The sequence below is a fragment of the Eublepharis macularius genome, chromosome 8 (assembly GCF_028583425.1).
Source record: "Eublepharis macularius isolate TG4126 chromosome 8, MPM_Emac_v1.0, whole genome shotgun sequence".
NCBI classification, from domain to species: domain Eukaryota; kingdom Metazoa; phylum Chordata; class Lepidosauria; order Squamata; family Eublepharidae; genus Eublepharis; species Eublepharis macularius.
Window position 1 is genome coordinate 126565169 of NC_072797.1, and position 26766 is coordinate 126591934.

The window sequence follows — 26766 nt, forward strand, 5'->3', positions numbered from 1 at the left end:
AAAAAATGGTGGCCAAAGAGTTCAGAGAGCTGGAGAGGGTGGTCTGCACAGACCATTCAGCTCCCGGGGAAAAGGAGAGAGGGGAGAAGTGAAGCAGAAGGGAGTTCAAAATAAACTCGCAGGGAGAAAAATTGAGGATGTCATGGACAAACATATGTTCTGCATCCCATGACTACCTTGTAAGGGTGAAAGTCTTGCAAATATGGGAAGCAGAAAAGGTGCTGAAACACTTTAAAGTCCCAGTGTGAAAAGGACCTGGTTTGTAAAACTTGCAATATCTTTATGGAAGACGTTCATGAGTACAATTCTTTCCATCCCTCCTGCCTCGTTCTTCTTCTTAGATTGAAAAGCAGGCTAAGAAAAAAGGACTCTCAATATTATCCCAGAGTCCATATCAAATGCAGTGGTGGCAGATACTAACTGGGACTGCTGGGATGAAGGGCAGGGCAGTCAATGACAGTGAAGCCAGAGCCAAAGGTAAGCACAGCCACCTATACATTCCCTCTTCCCCCAACAAAAAACTCCTCCTTTGCAGTAGAAAACATATAAGCACTGGTCCCTGTGTATATACCAAGCTAACAGAACCTCTCCTTTTACTGCTGTATACACTAGGAATACCCAATACATATAAGAATTCCTGCAACATGCCCTACCCTTTCCTAAAACTTAATATTGAACAGCCCAAGGAAGATATGACCATTGCAGGTTTCAGTTTTATACAGAACATGTGTGTCCCACTATAGCAGGAGAATTTCTAGTAGGATCACCATTCCTCAGCGACACTTGACAGATTGGAAAGGGGGGCTTTTTGGCATCATGTCCATGTGCAATGTCATTTCCAGTGCAAAACCAGAACTCAGGCCTCATGTTACTCAAAGATTTACCCCAAACTCTTTTGTTTAACCATAGACTTTTGGGTGAATCCTAGAGCGTTGACCCAATGTGATGACACACAAAGGTGCAATGCCGAAGAGATTGTCCCTGACTCTGAAATTCTCCCTCTGGTTTCCCTATCCAGAACACATCAAATCTGTAGCTCAAGAACTCGTTTTCCGTGTTGGAAAGCAAGGCCATATGCAGCATTTGAAGGTATTATCTCATTATCTCACCACCAAGCAATTCACTACAAGCAACTCGCTCAAACCAGACCCCAAAACAGTGTTCTGGTAACAGAAAAGAGACCTTTAACAAGCCTCAGCAGTTTTGTTTGCTTACATGAGTTAACCATTTTCAGTAGTTCTGGTAATAAAATGCATGAAAGCATGAGCAGAGGGTGCTCAATTTACAATTGATGTTTAAAATTGAATAGGATTCACAGTCAAGTAGGTGTGAATAGGATTGCACACTTAAGAAGGTTTGGTGTTCTTCAGGCAAGGAAACTTATATGTGGAGGCGTTCCAGCTTTTGGTTCAGCATTGGAGTCACTGGAAGAGCCACCTACCTACCATTTCAGAGCCAGGGAAAATGCTGAAAAACAGTATTTTCCCCCTCACAGCAAGAACAGAATTTTCATTGTGAGACACCTACCTTTGCTTCTCTTATCTTGGCTTGTCTTCATGCTACAGAAAATGGCTGCCTGGTTCAGAGTTTGAAGGTGTTGGGAAAACATCCTGAGGGAAATGGGGATGTGTAGGGGGGAAAACTCACCCTAGATTCATTCTCTTATATAGGCCTGATTTTGAAGGGGAGGAAGGTTTTTAAGGTACAGTACATTAGTTCATTGGGGCTGTGGTACAAAAAAATATTCTTCATCAAAGACGGTTCCTCATTGGTTTTTTTTCTTCCTGTCGCTCCTCCCTGAGAAACTGGAAAGACTGACAGGTCTAGTCAATGGATTCTTCTGGATTAGTCAACCAGAGAAGCAGAGGGAGCCAATAAAATAGCTAACCCTGCCCTATGAAATACTGTAATAATAATAACAACAGCATTCGATTTATATACCACCCCTCAGGGCAACTTAATGCCGCATCCAGAGTGGTTTACAAAGTGTATTATTATTATCCTCAAGACAATCAACCTGTGAGGTGGGTAGGGCTGAGAGAGCTTTGAGAGAGTTGTGACTGACCCTAGGTCACCCACCTGGCCTCAGGGCCAACCTACAAGTGACGAATGACACTTGAACGGCAAGTGGATTGAGTGGAGTGTAAGTGAACAGGGAGAAATACACTTGCCATTCAAGTGTCATTTGTCACTTGTAGCTTGGCCCTCAGGCAGAGGAGTGGAGAATAGGGGTGTGCAAGGGGGAAAAATTCATTTCCCCCTGATTTGGTTGGGTGATGTTAATGGTTGGGTGATGTTTGTATTTGTTATCCGCCCTGAGCCTGCGAAAGCGGGGAGGGCGGAATATAAATATAATAAATTAAATTAAAATTAAATTAAATTAATTTTTCTGTAATACCCTGAAAGCTGAAGTGGCAAGTCTCTTCGGCTTTGGGTATTTAAATTGCTTCGGTATGCTCTGTAAAGTTTCGGAGCATACCAAAGTGAGGGAGGAAGCTGCCTGTCTCCCAGCCCCCACCCCAGCCCCCACTTAGTCCCCTGTCCTCTGTACCCCCACCTCACCCCACTTACCTCGCTGTGGAGCCAGGAAAAAAACCAGCTGGGTGACGGGGAAGGCCGGAGCCGGCTCCTGCACTCCCTGTACCACAGTGGCCCACTGGGTGGTGAGGAAGGCTAGAGTTGGCTCCTCTGCCACCCCCACTGCCTCCTCTGCCATTGCAGTTGCCAGCAGGGTGGCAGGGAAGGCCCGGATCAGCTGATCTGTAGCTGATCCATGGGTTTAAATACCCCTTTTTGTTCTGCTTCACAGCAGCATGGAAAGGGGCATTTAAACCTCCACTGGCTAGATCAGCTGCTTGGCGGAGATCTCCCCAGCCAAGCAGTTGATCCTTGGGTTTAAATGCCCCTTTTTGTGCCACTGTAAAGCAGCACGGAAAGGGGCATTTAAACCCCTTGACCCGAAGCTTCCCAAAGCGATACTAATCGTACCCCAAAGTGATACGAAACTTTGATTCAGAAATCCCAAATCATTGCAAACCGGGTCCAATTTGGGTACTTTACCCGAATTGGAAACCCGAATCACACACCCCTAGTGGGGAATCAACCCGGCTCTCCAGATTAGTGTCCCGCTGCTCTTAACCACTACACCAAACTTTAATAGTACAAACCACCAATATCTATCACTGTTACCCACAAACGTTATCTAATGCTAAATTTTGAAGACAATTTGTAGGGTCCCACTGACACAAAACATACAAGGAAACAAAGGAAAAGAGAGTGCTGTTCTGAAAGCAAAGCAATTTAGAAATTCCAAGGGAAGCCAAAAGAGTTTCAAAAGTACACGAGAGATTTCTCAGAGTCAGAACAATCTCACAAACCCTGAGGCTATCATTAAATTCTACCCAAAGTGAAAATTAAGAATTAATAGTGAGGTTTCTCCTCAAGGGAAGACAAAAGAGTGTTGATACTGCTAATGAAATTTCTCAAAGCTTTTCACACTTCCCTAATTAAGCTTTGATAATGAAGACCAGGAGAACTAGTGTTCAGTGAATAGTGGGGATCTATCGGCTTCCTTAATCCTTACCAAACCTTTTGTTATGGGATTGTCATAATTGGAAGAAACTGAGAAGATGGGAGCAAGAAACAACCACTAACGTTACTATTGAATAAGAGGGTTGCAAAAACACCTCACTGGGCTCTCAGACCCAACCTTCCCTATTTCCTTTTTGTGTCCATTCCACTTTAACAGCATGAAATTTCACTGACAGAGCCATGTGAGAGACCATCAGCAACAGTTTGTATCTTTCTTTGGGCTGCATTTCCCTTCAGCAGCATATCTTCATGACTTTCTTGCATTGTAAAGAAATGTCCATTAGCAAAATGTAACAACTATTTAATTTCCACCTGTCTTTATCCACATCCACCTGTCTTTATCCTCACTCCTATGTGAGGGAGCAATCAGATTAAGCCAGCGTGGCTCAATATTTATTTATTTATTTATTTGATTTTTAACCCACCCTCCCTACGAATGAGTTCTGGGTGGCTCACAACATCCATAAAATACAATAAATTAATCATAAAACTATACAATCAGTAGCAATCTTAAAGCAGTCATTAAAATACTCCAGGTGCCTTATACATAGGCTACTTAGTTAAACAATCGGAGTCCTCACATAGGCCATAATATATGGGCATAACACATGGCCAAGAGAAGTCACAGAAAAAGAGGTGGGCCTGATTTGTTTATATTTGGGGTTCCCGAATTGGCCCCAGCATTGCTGAGCTGATTAGGGAATCCCTGGTTCTCAGCCAAAGGCCCAGAGGAACATCTCCATTTTACAGGCCCTGTGAAACTGAACAGGTCCTGCAGTAGTGCACTCAAAAAAAAATCGGGTTTCCTGCTTCGGGTTTACCAAAGCAGTAAAAAATCCAGAATAACCCTAAAGCAGAAGCTGAAAGCAGCTTCGGGTTCAGGTATTTAAGCTGCTTCGGTATGCTCTGTAAATATTTAGAGCACACCGATCAAAGCAGTGCAGGGTTTTTCATCCAATGGGAGGGGCCATCGGATGAAAAAGCCTGCATGGGGTTTTGAAAGGAGTTGCTTATCTGCAGAGTGCAATGCCCTGCAAGGGACATAATGGGAGAGGTGATCCCACAGGTGTGCTGGTTCCAGTTATGAATAGAGATCTGGGCTCTAACCTCCACTCACAAAGCCCGCTGGAAAACCTAGTGGCCAATCACTGTAACTTATATCACAGGTATTTTGTGACTACAAAATAGGGGAGAACTAGGTACACTCCCTGGAGGAGCTGGAAAAAGGACAGGACAGAGAGATAAATATCTGGCTGCTCTTCCGGGCTATGCCTCAGCCTAATGGAACACAAGCTGACCTTTGGTCTACCAGCCCTTTTCTATTCCCACCAGGCCTACATTAATGAACTTTGCCTGAAATGAAAACTACACTTTGGGTAATTTTTAACAGCGATAAGAGGACATTTTCAAGTTAATTTAATTCCATTAAAATTAAATAAGAGACAATAAGGTGTGGACAGCAGTATCCTGACACCAGCATAGTTCTCTAATTACCTTCTCCTCCCTCAGTGGCTACAGTAGTTCTTAGTGGTCAGTGTTGCCTCCGAGCGCTATTATAAATAGTTAGATTTCATTTGGCAGCAGAGTTACCCAGTCAGAAGTGTTTCCTCCAAAATGTAGTAATGAATTCTCAGGCGATAAAACTGTAGAAAACTAGAACACACCGTTTATGGAGGTAGATTCCATATAGAGCATTTTCTTGTAGAATACATAAAGAATCATAGCCTAAAGCATTACTTCCCCTGTACCTTGGCCAACTAGTTCAGCATGGAGACTGCATGTGTGTGAGAGGGAAAATTCCCCATAGCAGGGGGGAGAGAGGTAAATGTGATTTCTCTTTTTGGAGGCCCCGAGATAAGAGAGAGAATCTCTCAATGGAGACAGAGAGAGAAGAGGAGGTATTCCCACCTTAAACAAAGAGGAGCAACTTGCATATCAAGACAGTTACACATACAGGCAGAGAGTCATCTTCCAGTCTAAGGCATACTGAGTCATCTCTCACAAATCCAAGGATCAAGTAAGCAGCAGCAATTCTGCTTTTCTTCAGGCTGAAAGAACTGTCACTTACAACTGCCTGTTGCATTTATATGGTCACAATGATAATTAATACGATATAGATCAGAGGTAATCCATCAGGATAAAAAGACGTGTGACAGCGTCTTCAGATTTAATCTGTCTCCCACACTTTATTGTTGGAGAAACATTTTTGAGATTGTGACTAGCCATAAATTTAGGTTCAGTCCAGATGAAATAGTTGTTCTCACAGGGAGATTTCTACTTTCACATGACGGATTTGTTAATTTAGGAGTTACCACATGCATTTTGCCATTTTCTGTTGAGTAGTTAGTTTGCCATTTTAGGAAACCACCTCAAGAATTTCACATGATTTTAGTTTGGTTTAGTTTAGTTTTTGGTTTGTGGCAAATAGAATGTTTGCATTATGCTCCTGGGAGAAAGGTTTTTAGTATCTGCTGGCCATAGACTTGTTTCCAAACCACCTGGGGGGGGGGGGAAATGGAGATTATGTAGTTGTGTGTCTATCTCCTCCCCCACCAAAAACGATGGCTTTTTTTTCAACTTCCTTTAAATAGCTTGCAATGACTCAGAGCGCTGAGACAGGGGAAAACATTATTTTAAAAAATCCTTTATACTTCATGGTGCATATGATTGTTCACAATGACCAGACGGCAACCCCCAGCCGCGGCGCAGCCGTTACGGCTGGGTGCCTCTTTTGCTGCCTTGGAAGGAGAGAGAGCTTAGCTCCCCTTCCAGGACCCAGGGGGTGGGCGGAGCCGCGTGTTTAGGCGCGCTCCGCTCGTTCTCCCCTTCAGTCTGCGCCTCGAGCTCGGCCCACCCTCCGCACCCTGTAACAGGACAGGATTAGCCGGTCGCCTCTTCTGGGGCCAGGTAGGAATTTTTTCCCCTTTTGCAAATTGGCATGCGCATCTGGGGTTTTTCGCCTACCTTGTTCTGTTGTGGTGGTGTGGTAATTGGCAAGTGGTGCCGTAGCTTGTTAGGTTATTGGCAGGTTAGAGTTGGGATTTGAGAGCGGGATGGTGAGTACCCTTGGCACATCCTCATTGGTGGGGAATTGGGGTCTGTCAGGAGCGGCTGCGGCCCTACGGCTCAGCTGCAAGGGCAGACTGCCTGGTGGGACCTCCCAGACAAGTCCTTGTCTCAGGCTGTACGGCTTGGGGTGTTGGAGCTTTATGGGGGGAACCATTCGCCTGGCCGGCCGGGCCCAAGCCATCTCCGTAGGATGGCTCGCACCCGGGGCAGTGGGTCTCGCCCAGGCAGGTTCAAGGAGGAGGTCCCATGGGACCACTGGCTTGACCTGTACCGCTAGTTAGCTCCCCTTGTTGCTGCTGTTGGTGTTATGTTGTTGCTTTAATAAAGTAGCCCTTAGTACCCAATACCTGTGTCTGCCTCTTTCTTCCGACTAGGGTAGCAAACTCTCATATCAAACACTCTTGCCAAACATCATATTACCAGCCAGAAACTATGCAAGTTGTATTATGTAAACCAACTCCGAGATGTGCTCATACAGGCAAAAGCAAAATCTCTTCACTCGCCCACAGAGTTCAAGATAGCGTGCAGACAATTTTAAAAAATCTAAATTTTAAAATTCCAGCATAAAATAATCAAATAAGAGAAACAGTAGTTAACGCAAATCCTTGGCACAAGTGAAATGCATGCCCTGTCATCTGTAAGGATTTTCTTGTGTCTGGCCAGCACAGAATTTGCATTCTTTAGTATGTGTAGCTATGGATATAACGATTGATTTACAGCATAATAAACATTAAATAAACATTTAATGCTAATATACTTTTTCACTCTGTTAATTCTTGCTATATGACAAGATATTTCAAATTCCGGAGTGTTATGTTGTACTTCCAATCCTCTGGACCACAGAAGCAAAGCAAGAAGGGTTGCTCTATATTATTTATTTTATTTATTATTTTGATTTATAAACTGCCCATCCTCAGGGGCTATGGGCTGTGAACAACAGTTAAAATCAATAATAACAAGAAAACAATAATTCTAAAATCAACGTACAATAAGCAATAATAAAATAAATTAACCAAGTACATTAAAGTGCAATGGTGGGGAGAACCCCCCACCCCAAAGGTGAGAGGCCGACAAGGCACCGCCCCCTTCAACCACCAAACGCCTGGTGGAATAGCTCTGTCTTCCAGGCCCGACGGAATGATAATATGTCCTGCTGGGCCTGGGTCTCCATTGACAGAGTGTTCCACCAGGCTGGGGCCAGGACTGAAAAGGCCCTGGCCCTGGTTGAAGCGAGGCGGGCTTCCTTAGGGCCGGGGACCACTATGAAGCAAAATGTTCCAGCATTGAAGCTACTGGCCTATCTGCATGTTCAGCAAGAATACCTCCCCAAAATACTGCCATGTGCCATCGGCAAGGCCAAACAAAAGTGTATGGGCAACCTTACTGGAAACCCAAAACCAAGCCCACAGGAAAAGGAAAAGTCATGAGGAAAAGATCCATTTCTCCATTTCATAGATAGAATTTTGAAATTCTTCAAATACCTTCTTTTAAACTGACTCTCAAAATACTTTCTTGGAAAGCTGAGCACTTCTAATAATGTATTCCAAGAATCCATGTAACATTACTGTCACGGACAATCATATTATGTGCTTGGAAAGCAAATGGTGCGTGAGAAATGATGCACAGAGGAGCAGGCATTGTCTGTGTTCAGATTTCACTCTCAGGGACCACCCTATATACCAAGTAAGATTAATTAAAAACTTTTGACAAAGGTAGAATTATTTTCTCTAATGTAACACTTTAGGAAAATAAGGAATACACAACGCTAGCTAAGCATAATGCGGTACTCCTGGCTGCTGCACAGTGGCTTGAGCCGGGGACCGTACTTTGCCACCTCGGAAGGAGAAGCAGGCAGAGGCATCTCCCAGGCATATGGGGATATGGCTGGGGGGTGGAGACAGAGCCTTCAGAAGGTGGCTCTGCCCTCCCATCTGGCAGTTGCTCTGCATACTCGGCCCAACCACCTCACCCTGTAGTAGTGCAGGAGTAGCCGGCTGCTGTTCCCAGAACCAGGTAGGAATTTTTTCTCCTCTTCCCATATTGGCAAAGTGGGAGAGATGGGTTTTCGCCTACCTTGCACTGCAGGCAGAGGTTTAAGGTAATTGGCAATAGTGGCGCATCATTGTAAGTCACTGGCAGGAGAGAGTTTGGGGGCAGGGAGCAGGCCGATGAGCACCCCTTGGCAATTCCCCATTGGTGGGGAAATGGGGTCTACCAGGAGCGGATAGTATGCTTGTGACGGCTACCACCACCTGGAGACTGCCTGCAGTGAACCCCATGTGCAAGTCCTTCCCTCATGCTGTATGGCTGAGGCTTTAGGAGCTTGAAGGGGGAACCATTTTGCCTGGCTGGCCGGGGAAAAGTCATTACATGGATGGCTCCTACCCGGGGCTGTGGGTCTCACCCAGACAGGTCAAGGCGGTGGTCCAGGGGTGACCCCGTGGCTTGACCTGTACCGCTAGTTTGCCCTTGCCGTATTTAATGGTTGATGTTATATTAATAAAGTGGCCCTTGAGTTCCAAATCCTGTGTCTGCCTCTTCATTCCGACTGGGGTGGAACTTTAGTGCAGGCATAATTTCAAATGGGATTAACACGAATGCAAGTTAAGGCAGCATTCCTCAAACGATGTACACACCGTTCTCTCTACATATTATGAAGAGAGCTCTGACTCATGAAAGCTGATGCTGGAATAAATTTTGTTTCTTTAAAGTGTCATTGGACTCCTGTTTTATTTTACAGTTTCATCAGCTACCTTTGAAGATCACTTGGGTGAAAAGGTACCTTTTGTGCTCGGCTGTACACCAAACCGAAGGGTTGGCTTCATTCTCTGGCCTTGCCTCAAACCGCTGAGCTTCCCCCTGCCTACTACACGCTAGGTCCTGAAGGTTCCATCCCCTGGGCATCCCAGGAACCATAATTATTTCCAAAGTTGGCAAACTTATTTCATAAACATGTGAGTCTCAAGCCATGAAGATACGCACCAGCACTATGACAGTCCAATTTGTCCTTAGGGAAGTACAAAAATATCCCCTCATTATTTTTAGTATGACCCACTGTATTCTGAAATTCATAAATTGGATTAAATCTCACAAAAAATTTATTCTGCAATAAGGTTTTCATTAAGTTCAAATAAAATTAAAGTTAATAATGACCGTACAAACGAACATGGCTAAAGGTAATACCTGGGCCATTTCCACACTACTTACCTTCATCCATAACACCACAGAACGTTGCAAAAAACCCACAAAAGATAGTGTTTTCTCATGCGAGTTTTGTGCGACATCGTGCAAAACTTGCATGAGAAGACGCTACCTTCTGCATTTTTTTTGTGACGTTCTGTGGTGTTCCGGATGAAGGTAAGTAGTGTCAAAACGGCCCTGCTTGACATATCGCTATTTTCTAATGATTGTTTGAGATGCTTTTTAAGAACTGAAAACTTAGCTGATTTCAATGATACATGCCCCTAGACTATACAATTCTCAGAAACAAATGTCTGAATTTATGAACTTCTTTAACACTTAGCAAATATCCATGGACTTCCACGAAACAAAGATTTGTTCACAATGCTGCCAAACAATACCATGAAAAGAAGAAGTTATCTGGGCCAGCTAAGCAAGAAACAACTTAACTTTGAAATGGGTAGAACGTCCACTGAAATAAAACTCAATGAGGGTTAGGAGGACCAATCACAATGTAGTACACGAGCTTTTATTTGACAGTTCCCCAGGTTCAAGGTTTTTAAAAAAAATAAAAAATGTCAACCAGACTGTATGAAGGGCCAATGTCCTCTAGGCCAGGAAACATTGTCTGAAGTAAACAATATTGTATCTACTAACCAGTGGCTAACAGATCTGATAGATAGTGTTTTCTCATGCGAGTTTTGTGCGACATCGTGCAAAACTTGCATGAGAAGACGCTACCTTCTGCATTTTTTTTGTGACGTTCTGTGGTGTTCCGGATGAAGGTAAGTAGTGTCAAAACGGCCCTGCTTGACATATCGCTATTTTCTAATGATTGTTTGAGATGCTTTTTAAGAACTGAAAACTTAGCTGATTTCAATGATACATGCCCCTAGACTATACAATTCTCAGAAACAAATGTCTGAATTTATGAACTTCTTTAACACTTAGCAAATATCCATGGACTTCCACGAAACAAAGATTTGTTCACAATGCTGCCAAACAATAACATGAAAAGAAGAAGTTACCTGGGCCAGCTAAGCAAGAAACAACTTAACTTTGAAATGGGTAGAACGTCCACTGAAATAAAACTCAATGAGGGTTAGGAGGACCAATCACAATGTAGTACACGAGTTCCCCAGGTTCAAGGTTTTTTAAAAAAAATAAAAAATGTCAACCAGACTGTATGAAGGGCCAATGTCCTCTAGGCCAGGAAACATTGTCTGAAGTAAACAATATTGCATCTACTAACCAGTGGCTAACAGATCTGATAAATAAAAGCTACAATATCTAGAGCCTTTTCTAGAATCAATCTCCCGCTTTGCTAGGGGTACCAAGTTCCTACCAGGGATGTGGGAATCTGCCCCGGTTCCTGTTGCCCAGTGACACTCCAATGGCTGGCAGGAGAGAAAATGGCCAGCCTGAGTTTCTGGAAGTTTCCAAGAGCTACCCTACTCAGAGGTGTATGATTTGATTTATTCAATCTTAAAATATACCCCAAAATACCTTATTGGTATTTTTCAGGTATATTGCAGAATCCCGATCAATATTGGGATTCTCTGAAAAACCAGAATTGCTGGTCCTTATTAATCCTGAAAATATTTGGAAATAACCAACACCAGCAGTTTAAGGGTTCGTAGTTGCTTTTAGCATTTGTAAATTTTCTCAGGCAAAAGCGGGGAGTGGGGAAGAAGGCAACACTCACTGGCAAATGGAATTGCACATTAGGGAGAGCTCAACTGTGTCCAATTGCACAAAGATTCTTCCACGTGGTTTATAAAAGAATTGTTATGATTGGACAAGACAGTTGAGCCCTCCTTAATATGCGATTCCAATTGCCTGCGATTCCAATTGCCTTCCTCCTCCCTCCCTCGTTTTTCCCGGAAAAAGCTGTAAACAGTAAAAGAACAATGACTATAACCAGCTGACAAAGCAGAGCATGTTTTGGAGTGTGTACCAGGTGGGTTCTGCTGGGATTCTCTGGTTTGGCATTGGTGCTGTTGGGCTGTGTTGGTTGTGTTTACTTTGCACATTTCTGTGTTTGGCTAAGGCTTCAAAGTGTTGGATCTCCCCATAAAAAAAATAGAGGATGGCAGCTTGTTCAGGGGACCGTATAATTAGGGCCAAGCTACAAGTGACGGATGACACTTGAACAGCAAGTGAACAGACTCAGGGCCAAGCTACACATGACGAATGACACTTGAACGGCAAGTGTATTTCTCCCTGTTCACTTGCCCTCCACTCAATCCACTTGCCGTTCAAGTGTCATTCGTCACGTGTAGCTTGGCCCTCACATGTATTCCTCCCTGTTCACTTGCGCTCCACTTGCCCTCCACTTGATCACTATATGAGGGCAAGTGAACAGGGAGGAATACGTGTGAGGGCCAAGCTACAAGTGACGAATGACACTTGAACGGCAAGTGGATCGAGTGGAGAGCAAGTGGAGGGCAAGTGAACAGGGAGGAATACACTTGCCGTTCAAGTGTCATTTGTCACTTGTAGATTGGCCCTCAGTCTGTTCACTTGCTGTTCAAGTGTCATTCATCACTTGTAGCTTGGCCCTTAGACTATTTGATCCAACCTTCTTGAAACTTGGGGAGGGGCTTTAGAGGACAAGCAACCCTCCCTCTGCTGCAATTTTTGTGCCATTCTCTCCAAAAACAGCCACTCTACCCCCTCAGAAATATTCTTGCAAGATTTCAGAGTCCTGAAAAATGTGGATCTTAACTGGTCCTTTTGGACCCAAATATCAAAAATACTGAAGTTTATGGCCTTCTTGATACATGAAACCAAAAAAAATACTGATTATTTGTTTAGTACACATGCCTGACTCCAGAAGTAATGTTGCAATACAGTGGATGTCACTTTTTAAAAAAAGTTCCTGCACAGAGCTGAAATGAGCAACTAAAGCTACTTACAGGAGGCCTCTCGAATTCATCCCCCAGGCCCTTCCAACAAGGCCAAGGAACAGCATGGCAGTTGGAACAGCATGGCAGAGGCAACAAAGAAGGCAATTCAAATTTGCAACGATGTCCGGAATTTAAAGAGGGACAGAGTTGTACAGGCTTCAGCCCACACAAGACTGGTCGCTCCCACCTTCTCTCCTTTTTACAACTGTGAGTCTCTCCTCTCCTACCCTTGTTATAGAAACAAGGGAGTTATGGTGAATTAATTAGCCCTTGGTAGAGGACTGAGGTTTACTTCTATAGTTAGAATAAAAGCAAATGCAAGGATATCTGATCTTCCATAGAAGGGGGACACTTTTGTTTTTATACTCTGCTTCTCGCTTGAGAACTGTTTTCAAACTTATTTTAAGTTGTTCAAAAAGTTTTATGCTGGCAGCAAGAGTAATATATGCAGCAAAATGGAAGACAGAATCTTGCTCAGATGTGATTGAGTGGATTAAAAATTGTATGAATATGCGTCTATGGCCAAATTAACCTTTTATATACATAATAGACCAATCTTAGAATTTCAAAGAAAATGGAAAGTAGTTGAAATTTAAGAAAAAACTAAGAATAGCTATTACTAAAGTAGATCAATTGCAAAAATTTACATTTTAAAATTTTGAATATAAAATGTTGAGTAAGGGGATGGAGAGGAGAAATATTTTGTAGTATAATATGCTGTTACATATTTTGTTTCTATAGTTTTTGTATACTGATATATTTTGCTTATGCTATTTTTACACATTGTTTATGGTCTACTGGTTTTTTCCTTCCAAATTAAATTTAAAACTAAAAAACATAAGTTTTATGCTGTTCTTATGCTCTGGCTTGGTTTTATATTTTAACCATGATTTACTTTGAAAACTGATTTGAGTTGGTTCTCAGGAGGGGCGTCATAGAAGATGAATAAATAAATAGCTCAGATGCAGGCAATAAATAGCAGTTAATGAAAAAAAAAATCTAGAAGCATCATATTATATCCTTAGAATCTTAGAATTACTATATTATATGCACAAGAAGTTACATAGAAACTGTTGATGAGACTTTTGAGGATTATGAATGGGTCCTGACTAGAGATGGGCACGATCCAAAAAATTGTAATGATCCAGTGCCGACGATGATCCCGAATTAACGATCCACGCTGATCATCTCCCATTCCCGAGCCGTGGATCGTGGATTGTGGATCGTGGAGGCAAAAGCAGAGGGGCACCCCACTGTTCCCAGCGATACAGGAATGGTGGGTGATGCCGGCGGAATCTGTGTTTGTGTTTGGCCGTCTGTGTTTGGCCGTCAGAGCTGCCTATCAGGGTTTGCAGGGATGAGATTGGAGTGCCCATGGCTACAGAACACCCCCTTCCCCCTCCCTCCCCTGGGTGTCTTCTCCCAACTGGTGACTGCTTTGCTGCTCCGTGGTTGGAAGGAAGCCCTGCTGATCAAGGAAAGCTGGGCTTCCATTTGGGTTTCCAGGGCGACAGAAGGAGGGCAAACACAGCTCAGGCATCCCCCTGGCTCCGTTGCCAGGGGAATAGATTGCTGGCGCCTGAGTGTCTGGATCCCCGTTCTGAGCCCGATCGCCCCAATCCAGGCCTCTCCCAATCACCAGATCATTGGCCTTGGCTGATCACGATCCGCCGGGTTGCGATCGCCATTATCGTGGGGTTTTTTTCCTATCGTAATGCAGATTGTGCCCATCTCTAGTCCTGATTCCTGAGAAAGCCAAGAGGGAGGAAGGGGCACCACCTTACATGGTAAGAAGCATCCAACCTTAAAAGTGCCTTTCCATTAGATTATCATCCTCCAGGGAAGGACAGGAAGTAAAGGTATTTAAGTTATTGCCTCATATAGATATCCCAGAGAGAGATTAGTGAGCAGAAAGCTGTCTCAGTTAAATTCAATGTTCTAGAAAACGCACTGGGATGAAGGATAAAGTGAAGCAATTTTCTGATCTTTCTCTTGAAGAGCAGCAGGATAATGAAATGCCACACACATCGTGTGTCAATCTTTGATGGCAAATTAGCCTGGGGAATAACTTGGTGAGCAGCCTTATACACCTACACTTGCTCAAGCTTGGGCGGGGGGGGGGGCAGGTGTGATTTTCTGGCCCTACCCTCAGGCTGCATTCAACAGTTTGTCGCCAACAGATTACTCTCAGTCCAGGAACACGTCGCTCTTCAGGTCTGCATGTGTTCACGTTTGGCAGAACTAGCACCATCGTGGCCCCTCCCTGGCTCCACATCTGCTTTTCAGCTTTTAAAAAAATTCTGAACAGGAAAATGTCGAATCTTTATCCATAGGTGAAGATTTTCCTTACCTTCTGCAAACAAAGGAGAAAATACAGTGCTAAGAATATGTGACCTGGGTTGCCTAGGTTAGCCTGATCTCATTAGCGATCAGCTGCTAAGCAGGGTCTCCCCTGATGAGTACTTGGATGGGAGACCACTAAGGAAGCCCATGGTGGCTACAGAGATGCCGGCAACAGTAAACCATCTCTGAATGTCTTCTGTCCTGAAAAAAACTATTAGGATATGTATAAGATGCCTGTGACTTATGCACACTCCTAACCTTTCCACCGCCTCATTTTTCTTAGTGTTTAGGGAACCAGAAATGGTGGGATTAAGGAGCCAGAGAAAGCCAAGGACATCAGGACAAATCAGTTTCAGGTTTTATTAACTTTTTGTGTATTGTGCTATAGGTCTGTCTTTGGTAGGAACTAATGTTACTGAAATATCTGGACATCATTCAACGTTCTTTTATTAAGCACTCCATTATAATGAAATGGGTTATGTTTGTGCTGCTATCAATCTAGTCATCCGTTGCAATGAATCAGAAGTATCTCCAATGTATAAATCTTACCAAACCCCCAGAGACTGACCATGTAGATACTGGTTGCTTTGGACTAAATCTTCCCCCACAAAAAGTGTCCAGCCAAAGCTGATGTGCTTTGTCACATTAGTTGGAGAAAAGCTTGATGAAGGAGGCTAGGGCTGATGTTTTGGCTTTCCATTGCCCAGTCCACAGTGTGGTCTTCATCATTACTCATGGTGCCCCCCTCCAAGCTATGGCTGACTACAGACTTATGCATGAGTTAGTATATTCCAAAGAAGAATCAGTTAATGATGTTATTCCAGCTCATTTGTGCTCTCAGTTAAGTATGCTTCCTTCAATAGAATCATAGAATCATAGGACTGGAAGGGACCTCTAGGGTCATCTTGTCCAACCCCCTGCACAATGCAGGAACTTCACAACTACCCCCTCCACCAACTGTCCCAGTGACCCCTGCTCCATGCTCAGAAGATGGCAAAACACCTCCAAACTGGCCTGTGGAAAATTGCTACCTGATCCCAAGGTAGTGATCAGCATTACCCTGGGCATGTAGGAAGGGCCAGAAGAACTAAGCACTGATGTAACCCATTCTGCTCTCCCCGTCATGATCTGCCCATGTTCACAGAATCAGCATTGCTGTCAGATGGCCATCTAGCCTCTGCTTAAAAAACGCCAAAGAAGGAGAGCCCACCACTTCCCAAGGAAGCCATTATGAAGGCTGACCTGCAGGTTTTGCTTTATTCTTTGCATAATTTAAGAGTCCTTCTGGAGAGATGATCCACAATTAGAAGCAAAGGTGCAAATGAATTCACAGGCAACAGGGGGTTAGAGGGAGTATTTTAGGATGGCCGATGCAGTGCAAAGAGGCCAATCAAGTGGAAGCTGGAAACAGTTACAAGAGATGTGAGAGTTTTCTTGAATTTTTGCCAATAGTAGTGGCTAATAGTGGCATTTGGGGGCCTCATAATTGGTACCTGCCAGCATATAGTTCTGGTGGATACTCAGGCTTCTATGTAAGCCATGAACTGTCTGCAAATGTTCCCCTCATACTATGATCTGTTGCAGAGATTTATTTAGAGCAGGGGTGGCCAAACTTGCTAAATGTAAGAGCCACATAGAACAAATGTCAGATGTTTGAAAGCCGCAAGACATGAGGCATTGAAGTGACTTCAGAGGAAGAGGTGGGTTTGGGGGAATAACCACAGGAAGGGGTGGGGTTTTGGTGCAGTGTGCTGGAAGTGATATCATCAGAAGGGGTGGAGCTTGGGATGTCACATCCTTGCTAGGCTTCACTCCCAAAGTCCCCAGGTATTTTCTGAGTCAGACCCGGCAACCCCAACATTTTTATTGAAAATATGAAAGACATAGAAAGAAAGAAGAAGGAAAAGGAGGGAAGGAAAGACATGGAAAGAAAAGAGGAAAGGGAGAGAGGGAAATAGACTAAACCAAAATAAAATGTATGGCCATGGCAATACTCAGGGACCACCAGGAACTGCACAATATGTCTAGAAGAGCCACATGTGACTCCCGAGCCACAGTTTGGCCACTCCTGATTTAGAGCAATCCTAAGCAGGTCTCAGAATTCTACTCAGGCCTACTCAACAGGGCTTACTCTTGAGAAAGTTTGTTTAGGAATGCATGTAGTGTTGACTAATTTAGATAGCATAATTTGGTGTATTATGGTATATTATTGCTAGTATTAAAAATATGCAGATCATTATATGTTTTATACAATTAGTTTGGAGGTAAGAAAAGTATAACAGAAAATATTGTTTAATAGTTTCTAATACAATATAATATTTTTAATATTTGATTTAATAGGAAATGTCTGAGAATGTTTGTTATAAACTTGAATATGATATGCAAATGATATATGGTTATTGTATTCTAAATAATCTACGTCTTCTCATAGTGTAATGTGAATTTCTGTTCCTCCTTTTTTAGTTTTATGTATCCCTTTTATTTGTTAGAAAATGAAAAAAAAATTAAAAGGATTGCATTTAGTGTTTCAGCGTCCTATTTATTGTGATTCACAGCTCTGGCATGGATAACAACTTCATGGATATACTCACCTCTAGGTATAGTGATTTCCACAAGAGCCAAGCTTGATGGAATAACCCTCAAACTGTACAGTCTTTCATCAGTGATGTCAACAAAGCACTAGAAGTTCCTCTAAACCCAACTAGACATGGGCACGTAACGAAAAAAATGAATGACGAGATTCGTGGTTTGACACATTCCACGAATCAGAAACCACGAATTTCCACAACCTTTTCCAAGGTCACGAATCAGTTTGTGACAGCCCCGAATCAGGTCTGACAGCCCTGTCAGCAGGAGAATGAGGCTGTCAGCTTCACTCACCCCACGCCGGATTCAGCCTATCTGCCAAACACAGCAAGGGGTCTGTGAAACTGACAGCCCCGTTGTCCTGCTGCCCGAGTGGCAGGAGAACGGGACTGTCAGTTTCACACATGATCTCCAGCCTGTCTGGCTTTACAAACCACTGACAACTTGCATGAACTGGGTAAAAAAGTCATGGCGTTCGTGGAAAACGCAGTCCCACGAACCACGTTTTCACAAACCACAAATCCGCCTAGTTCATGCATTTTTTTTGCTTTGAATTGTGATTCGTGCCCACCTCTAAACCAAGCCGCAAAGACAGGTTATACCAAGGCTTCTCCTCCTCTCCCCCTTGTATGGATGGGAATGAATAATTAAATAATTGAGTAATTGAAGCAATGCACATGATTTTGGTCAGTTCCTGTTTTCAGGTGTGACAAGGAGAGGAGGTTTGGATCTGTGGCGATAGCATCATTTGCTGGTCCAATGAGCAAGCTACCCGCTTGAGTTTGGCACCACTCAGTTTATATGTTGGGCTGGTTTGGGCAGAGATGCCCATAGCGGCATCTGCCACATCTGAATCAACTCCATCACATCGAAGGCCATTTACCTCCTCCTATTCTAGTGGTTTACCTAGGTAAGATTGATCTAGGCAAGTCTGGTATGAGATTCTTCATCCAAAAAGCATAGACAGGGGAAGGCAATTAAACTTTTGAAGTGGGCAGTCACTGCAGTTAAAAGTTCCATTACCACACACCCTCTCACACATTTATAGGATTAATGGTATGCATTGCACAAAGGACAAACGTGATATCTTCCAGAAGGACTTTCAGTGATGTCTGCTGAAAATCATCTACAGCTAATAAGATATAAGGAGAAAAACTGGATCTCTCTCTAACAGAGTCACTGCAGGTGTTGGACAGAACTTGATTCTCGAAAGCTTATGCTATAATAAAATTGGTTAGTCTTAAAGGTGCTACTGGACTCTTTTTGATTTTGCTACTACAGACTAACACGGCTAACTCCTCTGGATCTATGACTGTGGTAGACATCCTGAGGCACCACTGAGAGAATGAAGGAGGCTTCTTTAGACCTAGTGGTTTGGGAACAGCTGGGACAAACTCTCCACCCCAAGCTGTAGAGCTCAGAGGGGAGCAGTGTCTTGGAAAGACCTCCCTCTCAAAATAATCAAGCTGGGGTGCTGTTGTCACCCAATGACTATACTATGTGATAAGTTCCTTGCTTCTGTGTTTCTGTGTGTGCAACAACTTTTTGTTTTCTTCCCAAAATGAATTCAATTAACTGCTGGTTTGTTTGTGTGTGTGTGTGTGTGTGTGTGTTCCCAAAGAAAAAATGTCCCTGTTTCTCTGCCTTATACTGGCTCTTATACAAGGGGCAGTTTCAATTCAGTTAGTCTACAAAGGACTTCCTTTCTTACCACCTTAAGAGTAAAATTATCTGTAGACATGTTCTTTGCCATAAAGATAAAAAATCTGTGGGGGGGGGGCTTTTTGCCCCAGAACATTTAGCCTCCGGAATAGAAGCTAACACACAACATTGGAATGGAATTTGTGTCATTTTTACACCTAACCAGAAAAATTCCTACAGGTAATTCTATTTTTAATGCTCGCTTACAATGTCATTCCTTTATTAGATTTGCTTCTTGACATTTGGCAAAACAGAACAAAGATCCAAAACAGTACTGAAATAATGCTTTGAATCTTTCTCAAAACAAAGACAGACACATATTGAAACCATTTGGTATTTTTTTTAAAGAAATGAAAGCCAAGATTTAAGAAAGCAGGATTTTAAGTACAGCCTTTTTATCAATGATTGTGACACTAAAAAGTGATCTGTATACCAAGAACGGGTCAGAGGTATTTTTTTCAAAGCTAAAGTTTATGTATCATGATAAAGAGAAAATTCAAACATGACTTTTATTCAAATTTTAATTTAAACAAGTGCAGCAACATATAGCAAATATTTACGATAATCTTAGCAAGCCTTAACAGCTAATCTCTCATTTGCTCTGATATGATAAATAACAATGAATCTCCTTACCTACCTGTTCTTTGTAGGAACACAAAGAATTACCAGCTGTTCTTTGTAGGAACACAAGAATTCCAAATCAAAAATAACCAGTAGCATCTCAGGGGCTGCTTCCACACACGTTGGATAATCCACTTTCAATATTCTTTAGTGAACATTTGAAACTGATTTTCCATGTGTGGAACAAAAAATCCACTTCTAAAGGATTGCGAAAGTGCATTGAAAGTGCATTATTCAACGTGTGTGGAAATGGCCAAGGTGTGACAAAGCCTGAAGTGGCACAAAGAGTGACTGTTGCCACATTCCCCCACCATGCCTCCCCACTCTGCAGCTGCCCAGGGCCAGGCCAAGAGCTAGAGGAGATTACCATTCTTAGTCTCCACTGGCAGGAGGCCGGAGAAGGTGCCACCAGTGACAGTGTAATGTCACTTCCAAAGGAAAACAGGAAATGATGTCACATCATGAACTGATAAAAACTCTATGGTTTTACTATAGAGTTTCTAGTGATTCCTAGAGAGATGAGCCTGATGGCATTTTTTTAACTTTTCTGCCACCACCAGTTAGAATAGCCAACAGAAGGGGAGAGCAAGTTGTCAGTAGGAGGTCTTCCACTACAGCAGGAGATGTGGCAACTCTGACGCTACCTCTGCTGCCTTTAAAAATACTACAGCAAGGAGCACATATTCTATTAGGCTTCTTGACCTGCAGTATGTTTTCCTCTTGGAACAGTTCTGCCACTATTTTGGTTCTGCTGACAACAGGCAATTTGAAAAGTTGACTGAAACTCTCACAAGAGAGAACCTTGAGTGTGTATAGGAAATGCCTTGCCTTGCTGCTTTTGAAGACCCCCCTGGGGGACTGAACAGTTTTGGAAGACTTGTCCTTTGAGTCCTGAGGGTGGGGTGGTAGCCAAGTAAATAGCAAGGGAGAAAACATCAGGTAGATATCCTAGCAGCAGGCAGAAAAGGAAGCTGCCACTCTTCCAAATCTGCCTTCTGAGGATATTGTCTTGTTATAGAGTCCATCATCTACTATCGATTGCATTTTCATCCGGCTCTTTCTCCAAGGATCTTATGATATACATGACTCTCCCTTCCTTATTACAACAACCCTGTAAGGTAGGTTAGGCTGAGAAAGAATGATTGGACCACAATCCCCTCAGTGAGTTTCCATGGCACAGTGGCCCAACTGAATCTGGGGCTTCCAGATCCTACTTGACTACTTTAACCACTATGCTGTGCTGGCCCCAGATCTTCTGTATGAGCTCTAAATGGGCATGTGTATAGCATTAACTTGCAGGGGGAGGTTGGAGTGTTCAAAGTTTAAATCCTCCCATATAAAGCTAAAACGGCCTAGTCTAGGAACAGCTATATCACACGAGGCCGCTGAACATGTGTTTCAGTTTTCATTCCCGAAAGCTTAGTATCTGAGAGGCAGTGCTTGCCAAACCAATAATTAACACATTGTTTTTCGTCATGGCAAGCAAGACAGTCTTTAATATTGAGGTATATTTTTAGAAATTGTGAACCAGTAAAAGAAAACAGTGCTTGATCTTTAGCGAGGGACACTAAACAAAGGCCATATGGGGCAGTGTGGCAGGATTTGTTCAGTAAAACCACACTGTTAGCTGTAAACCAGACTTGAAAGTCTGCAAGAGCTCTGCAGCCTACAGTTCATCTAAAAATCAGTTCGAGATCAGGGATCTGCGGACTCATTGATACAGTCCCCTTTCTATCCCCACCCTCCATTTTGCAGCTTCCATTCTTCTTCTTCTTCTTCCCCCATCTACGTGTGATTTCCTTCCTGTTCACATCAGTCATGACTCCAGAAAAGTTGTGAAGCATGGCTGTATCACACTCCTTTTCATTCTAGCAGGGGAGCGCAGCTATCGTATACCCTTGACCAAAGAACGGTACACTCCTTCCATCTGGGATGGTTGTCCTCTTCCACCGAGCGTGCAGCCTTGGGAGGGACGCACATGGAGCGGCAAGGGAGGAAGGGGGCACCCGCCCAGCCAGCCAGACCAGCTGAATCAACCCTGGCGATCAACGGGGTGACAGATGTCGCAGCCAGATCGCCCTCACTCCTTTTCGTTCTGTTGATGTGAAAGAACTACTGGAGTCACGCTTCTTAGCCTTGTGTCAAGCCATCAGGGAACGGGTGATTTCCCCAGAACAACCTGTGATGAACCCCATTTCCCGATGTAAGGGGAACCTGGTGGCAGTGCAGCACTAATAACTTGTGCTTCTTTTATCTCTGCCAACACCAACCGGGAAAAAAAATGTGCCCTGCTACCTCCAGGTGCCCCGTCCTTTTACCAAATGTGACACTGCAAGGGCTTCTTGGACAATTTCCCATTTCCAGCTGGAAGAAACACTGAGAGAAGACATAAGCAGTTGCTTCCCACTTTTTAAAGAGTCCTTTCCAGAAATTGCATCCATGTGTGTCAGGAGTCCAGCAACTGCATGTAGGTTCTCCCTATAGGCATTGTTCCCATGTTGCCTGAAAGTGGTCAACAACACACGTATTTTGCATATGTGTACAGTTTCACTAGGTGGGAACTGACCCTTGGATTCTTCCAAAGTCTTGGTGCAAAATACATGCACCACATGTTCAGATAACATGGCAGCCCTGTGCATCACAAGCATCCTGAGTAGCACACTCCTGGTATGCACAAACATGACACCTGGAAAAGGCTGTGCTCTGCTGACAATGATGGAGCTAAAAGAGAGCGAAATGAATCACACTGTGTAGCATTTCTGAGAGCGATACTCAGGAGACCCACTTTTCCCAAAAAGGGATGGTCCCTTGGAGAAGGCATAGATTTTTTCCTCCAATGGTACCAGGAAATTCTCCCATCAATGGGGAGGTCTTTAGTGGGCACTTTGCCAAGCGATGGGTCTCAAAAGATATCTGACCATTTTAACTCCAGCAGCCAACCCTGCCTGAAACATTCATTGCCTCTGGCTCTTATAGCTGCTCATCCTCCAATCTGATATATGCCCTCATGTGCCAACAATGTCCTTCTGCTCTGTGCATTGGACAAACCAGCCAACCTCTACGCAAAAGAATAAATGGACACAAATCTGACATTAGCAATGGAAACGTCCAGAAACCAGTGGGAGAACACTTCAATCTACCAGGACATTCCATCAAAGACTTAAAGGTCGCTGTGGTTCAACAGAAACCTTTCAAAAACAAAATCCAATGGGAGGCTGCTGAACTGGAATTCATACGCAAATTTGACTCTGCCAAGCTGGGACTGAATAGGGACTATGAATGGTTATCACATTATCACAGGTAACAGATTTCCTTTACAGAGGCGGGGTCTGGGGGAGCTCAGTGGGACCTGGCGTGGGCTTTCGGGGACCACAGATCTCTTTGTCAGATGCATCTGGCAAGGAGAGCTGTGGTTATCGAAGGCTCATACTGCATTGGAATTGGATGGTCTAGCTGTTTGGCTGCTACAAACTAACACGGCAAACTCCTTTGAAGCCTCACACAAGCCAACTGATCCCCACACCGAAAGGAGATGTTTACATTTACTAGCAAAGGAATGTTTTGGTTGCATCCTCCCTCTCCCCCCCTAATTGCATCTTCTCTCTCCTCCCCTCCCCCCTCCTCTTCTATATTTGACCAGTTTCTGTACCATGCATCTGACAAAGAGAACTTGATTCTCGAAAGCTTATGCTACAATAAAGTTGGTTAGTCTTAAAGGTGCTACTGGACTCTTTTTGATTTTGCTACCACAGACTAACACGGCTAACTCCTCAGCAACTCTAAAGATCTTTACTTTGAGCTCTCCATCTGCATAGAAGATGTCAAAGGTAGCATCTGTCCTTACTAACCTGTAGATAATCAGGAATTACCTTTGCTTGAAACTATCTTAAAACTTTTATATCACTTTTCTGCAACATGCGAATTCAGAGCAGTTTTCAAATATGGATAAAAACACACTACGAAACCCACTTCAGTTAAAACATAGAGCGGACCACATTTAATTAGTAAGTCTAGAGACTGACACAACTTTTATATTGCTGCCTCCCCCCCAATTTTTCTCCCTTGCTGCCTCCTCTTTTTCTGAAGCAGGGCAGGAAGGGTCATTTCAGATGTTCAAAAGATGGAGGACAGAAAGGATGCCTTAACCTTTAAAAGGAATGCACTGAAAACATCCCAAATTAGCCTGCAGAGTCAAAGCAAGCCCCTTCACACATCTAATTTGTTGCTAGGAGAAGAGATCGGCAAAGAAATCTCAAGTTTGCAGAGGCAATGCCACATAAGGGAACAATCTGGACAATCAATAGAAATGTCATATCAAAAGTGGCTTGGAAAACCACAGGGGAAAAAAATGAAAAATGGATTATGCTCTGTCAATTTCACCTCCCTTTCAGGAAGGCAGAGATGAAATTAACAAACACTTTTTTAAAACTACGATCATGTAGAGAGGTGAAATTGACAGAGCCTTTGGCTCTTTTTAAACTACGCTAACATTGCATTTCCCTGCACTTGAGTGTCCCCCTGTAAGTTGTCTTGTTGTGTAGAGAGACTCCCAATTCCATATCATCCTTATCTCTCCAGGAACAGCAAAGTCATAGTGACTGTAATTTTCCAGAGAGTTAACTATACCCAAAAGCCTGAACTAAATATTTGAAAAAGCCAATAGTAAGCAAGGTCAGTTTTTTAACACTGAAGACTTTCTCCCTCCTACATCAAAGGCAAACAAATAATATTGGAACTCTTCGGTTCAGTCCAGCCCTTCTCAAAATGTTTACACGTATAAAGAATCCTGGTATGTGCCTATAATTCTATAATCACCTTGTAAGTACCTACAACTGCTTAAGTACTTCCCCTACATAAGTTTGATTAAAAAGGGAATCAAAGAGCCCCGTGGTGCAGAGTGGTAAGCTGCAGTACTGTAGCCCAAGCTCTGCTCATGACCTGAATTCGATCCTGGCTCAAGGTTGACTCAGCCTTCCATCCTTCTGAGGTTGGAAGGCTGGTCAGATCATTCACTCCTTCGACTGGACTGCCGTTTAGCTACCCCCCACCGCAGGGAGGCGGAGCCGACCAGGTGGTTCCGCCCCAGGCACCTGATGGACCCGGATAGGTTCCTGACAGAGCTTGGGCCATTACCCGAGGTGCTGGCTCACGCCCCGGCTGAAGAGCTGGTGGCTGCCTGGGATAGGGCGGCCACTGGGGCTTTGGACCATGTCGTGCCTTTGCGGCCTCTGACCCGGTGCCAATCCCGAGTGACCCCCTGGTTCTCTGAGGAGCTGAGGGAGATGAAACGCCAGAAAAGACACCTAGAGAGTGGTTGGAGGGCCAGCCGTTCCGATTCTGACCAAACACTGGTACGGTCTTATATTAAGACCTACCTAGGGGCGATAAAGACGGTGAAATCCAATTATTTTTCCGCTTTGATCGCGTCCGCAGATAATCGCCCGGCCACCCTGTTTAGGGTGACCCGCTCCCTACTTCACCAGGGAAAGCGGGAAGACCCTTTGCAGGGCAGGGCTGAGGATTTTGTCCAATATCTGCACGACAAGATCGCTCAGATTCGGGAGGGTCTGGACTCTGACTGGGTGGGTATAGATGGGGGGACAGAGGTGGGTCTTGTGAATGTCATCTGGGAAGAGTTTGACCCTGTTACTCCTGAGGACATGGACAGGATACTGGGTAGGCTTGGCGCTGCTACTTGTTTATTGGACCCGTGTCCCTCCTGGCTGGTGGTGGCCTCCCGGGAGGTCACACGAGGCTGGCTCCAGGGAATTATTAACACTTCTTTGCGAGAGGGTTTCTTCCCAACGGCCCTAAAAGAGGCGTTGGTGAGGCCCCTCCTCAAGAAGCCTTCCCTGGATCCGGCTGTATTAGCAAACTATCATCCAGTCTCCAACCTTCGTTTTGTGGCGAAGGTTGTTGAGAGTGTGGTGGCGCAACAACTTCCCCAGCACCTGGACGAAGATGTCTATCTGGATCCGTATCAGTCGGGCTTCAGTCCTGGGCACAGTATGGAAATGGCATTGGTCGCATTGGTTGATGATCTCTGGAGGGCTCGGGACAGGGGTTGCTCCTCTGTCCTGGTCCTATTAGACCTCTCAGCGGCTTTTGACACCATTGACCATGGTATCATGCTGCATCAGTTGGAGGGGCTGGGAGTGGGGGGCACTGTGTTGCGATGGTTCTCCTCCTTCCTCTCCGACCACTCGCAGTTTGTACTGACAGGGGGGCAGAGGTCAACCCGGAGGCACCTCACTTCTGGGGTGCCGCAGGGGTCGGTCCTCTCGCCCCTTCTGTTTAACATCTATGTGAAGCTGCTGGGTGAGATCATCCGTGGTTTGGGGGTAAAGTACCATCAGTATGCTGATGATACTCAGTTGTACATCTCTACCCTGGATCACCCCAATGATGCCCTTAACGTGATGTCCCGGTGCCTGGAGGCCGTGTGGATCTGGATGGGGAGAAGCAGGCTCAGACTCAACCCTTCCAAGACTGAGTGGCTGTGGTTTCCGGCGCCCCGTTATAGCCAGCTGGTTCCATCACTGAGTATCAGGGGCGAGATTTTGGCCCCCACAGAGAGGGTTCGCAACTTGGGTGTCCTCCTGGATGTGCGGCTGTCGTTAGAAGATCATGTGTCAGCCGTGGCCAGGGGGGCTTTTTATCAGGTTCGCCTGGTTCACCAGTTGCGTCCCTATCTGGACCGGGACGCCTTGTGCACAGTCACCCATGCCCTCGTTTCCTCCCGTCTGGACTACTGTAATGCTCTCTA